This window comes from Magnolia sinica, chromosome 9, assembly GCF_029962835.1.
Source record: "Magnolia sinica isolate HGM2019 chromosome 9, MsV1, whole genome shotgun sequence".
In the NCBI taxonomy this organism is placed as follows: domain Eukaryota; kingdom Viridiplantae; phylum Streptophyta; class Magnoliopsida; order Magnoliales; family Magnoliaceae; genus Magnolia; species Magnolia sinica.
The window spans coordinates 68,144,807-68,148,549 of NC_080581.1; the positions used below are offsets into that span (position 1 = coordinate 68,144,807).

The 3,743-nt window shown below is 41.5% G+C and overlaps 1 non-coding gene across 1 annotated transcript; it reads left to right on the forward strand.

The window, feature by feature from the left end:
* Positions 1–511: 511 nt before the first annotated feature.
* Positions 512–618, forward strand: LOC131257287 (small nucleolar RNA R71). The gene has a single exon (XR_009177295.1). It is a non-coding gene; the product is annotated as a small nucleolar RNA R71 (small nucleolar RNA).
* Positions 619–3,743: the final 3,125 nt, after the last annotated feature.

Sequence of the window (3,743 nt, forward strand, 5' to 3'; positions counted from 1 at the left end):
CGCCGTTTGTCCATTCCTCCAACTAAAGTTTGGATGATTTTTCCAGCCAGGATTGTATGTGTTGGAGTTAGGTCTAGTAAAAGGTCTTTGATAGTTATTTACGGCATTGGCTTGTTCATTCAACACTCCTCGAAATGCAGGTATTGTAGGACAGTTTTCAGTTGTGTGAATGTTGCAATCACAGATGCCGCAAACAATTTCATTGACCTTATCCTTCTTTCCTTCCATGGCCTCAACTTTCCTTATGAGCGTAGTCACTTTACACTTGAGATCATCCTCTTCTTTCAAGAGATACATTCCACCTTTCTCCTCTAATTGAGTCGGCCTAGACGTGGTGTTCGACTTTGGGTAATAGTCCCAAGATTGTGTTTTTTCAGCCAAACTGTCGAGGTAGTCCCATACCTCATCGATATCTTTATTAATGAACTCTCCATTACACATTGTCTCGACCATTTGGCGCATGGAAGATGTCAGTCCATCATAGAAAAAATTTGTAATGCGCCACGTTTCAAATCCGTGTTGTGGGCATGAACTGACCAAATCTTTGAACCTTTCCCAACATTGGAAGAATGTTTCATCTTCCTTTTGGGCAAAGTTCATGATCGCTTTTCTGAGGGTAATCGTTTTATGATGTGGGAAGAATTTTTTTATGAATTCCCTCTGCATATCGTTCCATGTGCCAATGGATCTAGGACGCAGTGAATGTAACCACGTCTTAGCTTTCTCTTTTAAGGAAAAAGGAAAGAGTTTCAGCCTAATTGTATCCTCAGATACATTAGGAAAACATAATGTAGCTATAATCTCATCGAACTCTTTCAAATGTAAATATGGACTCTCTGATTCAAGTCCATGGAATTTGGGAAGGAGTTGGATAACTCCTGGCTTGATGTCCATTTGTCCTGTGTTTTCAGGAAAAATCATGCATGAGGGCGTACTCACTCCCGCCGGTTGTAGAAAATCTCGTAAAGTACGAGGCGGGGGTGCCTGTTGCACCTCATTTTCATCCTGGGTATCCTCCACCCTGGGTGGAAGTAGAGGAGGTTGGTCTTCAGCCATAACTTCAGTTAACTCAGGGGATTTCGAGCGGTGTCTAGTCCTGCGATGGATAGTCAACCCCTCAACCAATCCTCCTTCAGTCAAGAGACGTCGAGTGTCGTCACGGGCCCACTTGGGCATGAAAACACTCGCAGCCCTCAATTAAAAACTTAACCCTAAGGAAGAAAAAGAAAAGCTAGAAAGAAAGAGAGAGTTGGAAAGAAATTACCAAATTGAAGTCCTAAGTTAAAAAACTGCAAAATAAAACAAAAAATAAGTTAGATTCTAAAAAGAAAAATAGCAGTAAATTAATTTCTAAAAGAAGGAATTCTTAAGAGAAAGTGGAGATTTCTAAGATAAATTAAGAAAGATCTAAACTAGAAAGTAGATTATTAAAAGAGAACTGAAAGATAGGAAGTAGGGAAAGAGCTTACCAAATTAGAAATTTCTATCTTAAAGGCCTACAAAATAGGAAGGTTAGTTTCTAAACAAAAATCCTAAAAATAAATGAGGAAACAAATTAGATTTAAAAAGAGTTAAATTAGAAAGTTACTAAAATAAGAATAGAAAGTTAATTTCTAAAAAGAGAAAGAAATAACCTTAATTCTAAAAAAAAAAAAAAAAAAAAAGTAGAGAAATTAGGAAGGAATTACCAATTTAAGAACTTATGTCAGGATCCTACAAAACAGGAAAACAGGTTAAGTTCTAAAAATAGGATAAAATAAAACTTCTATCCTAAAGTAAGTAAAATCCTAATCCTAACCTAATTCTAGAACTAATTAATTTCAAAAAAAAATGTAACCGTCAGTCCCCGGCAACGGCGCCAAAAACTTGTTCACACCCCAAGTGCAGGGTTGTGATGTAGTAATAAACTCGGTAAGACCGAGGTCGAATCCACAGGGACTGATACCTGTACGTTATCTGAAACCAAGTAGAACTAGAACTAGACTAAGATGTGATCTAACCAAATAGAATTTTAAGGAATAATTGTGAAATAATTATCTAAAACTTAAGGAATTCAGAAAAGGGAAACTAGGGATTTAGAGGATCCACTTGTAGGGATCAGGGAGATCTTTTGCCTGCATCAGGAATCATGGAAATTAAATTGAATTTCCTCTGATATAACTTTAAAGGGATGAAAGGTATTTGAATCAGAATAGATTCCATCATCAAACCATGCCCAGGAGACAGAGCAAATAACAGAATTAAACTAATCACCAACCAATCAGATGATTATGAAGGTTAGGAAGGGTACCGACATCCAACCATGCCCAGGAGACGATGGCGAACATCAGGGCTTCCTGACATTATAATCAAAATAAGAGAAGAGGAATACTCAAAGCCATTGCAAGCCCATTGTAATTTCAGTCACAACATGCCATTAAAAACTAAAAATATTCCCATAAAATTAAATCAAAAATCTCTTCAATCTAATCAAAAGGCACAAGCAATATCTCTCCCATCAGGCTACAAGCTTCACCTCTTAGCCCTAGCTAAGAGGTTTAGCCGGTCATGGATGGGCTGGAAAAAATAAACAAATTAAAATACAAATAAGAAGAAAAGAAAACAAGAAGGAAAAGAAACCTCTGCCTTTGCCTCCACCGTCTCAAATCCTCCCGTTCAAGCCTCTGCTCTAGCACACATGCCAGCAGCCAGAACCCAGCACCGTCAATCGTGCACTCCTCCTTCTGTTCTTCTTTTATTTTTTTCTTCCTTTCCTCCTCACGCTGCCCAACCCAAGACCGAGCACAGCAACCGACCTCCTCAGCAGCAATGGTACGTTCAGCAGCAGCCTACCGCAGAACCAGACTTCTGCTCCACTCTCTCCGTTTTTCCGTCGTTTCCTCCTCTTTTATTTTCCACCTCCCGTAGCTCTCTCCGAATCCTCTCCTCTTTGGAACTGTCGTCCCTCTTGATCTCATATAGAGCAGGAGGTTGTGCGGAAGGCCGGAGTCCGCGGACGACTTGGCTGCGGAGACGCCCTTTACGCACAGCAGCCAGTTCGGAGTCTTCCCCTATTTTTCTTCTTTGCTTTCCTTCCAAAAGGACAACGTCCTCTGGAAGCTTTCGAGCAGACCTTCATGATGAACGGTTCAGATCGTCCGTCCGATCGGCCCCGCGAGCGCACAATCTGCCGCAAAAATCGGATGGCGTCCGGTTGCGAAACAGAGCCCGCGTATCGTCACGCTGTGACGATGGTGAGGTCCACATAATTTCCCCTTTTCAAAATCCATGCCGTCCACCGGATTCTACTCACAAAACCGTTCGGATATGGTCGGTTTTGGATCGACGCTGAAGCGGCCCACCTGATTTTTCATATCACCGTTCAACCTGAGTTTTGACGGTCAAAATCGGCTACACGCTGCTTCCTAGAAAAATTCCACCTAGGTGAGGTTAATAACCCTCCTCTGTACACAATGGATGGTCCAGATTGATAATTTTGATGATGAATGGGCCCCACTGTACAGAACCGACGAACGGCGTAAGGACGCTACGTCCGTTTTTTATTTGGAGAAGGAGATGTCGGTCAGCGTGCGTTGACCGACTTTGAGGATGTTTGGTGCACGCCCGGTGCACCTACATTCCTTGCACTTGCACTGCATGTACAGGTCCCACAGAGATGTTTGTGAGAAATCCGCTCCGTCTATCCGTTTGGTCAGCTCATTTAAACAGTCGAGACCAAAAATGGAGAGTATCCAGATATCGGG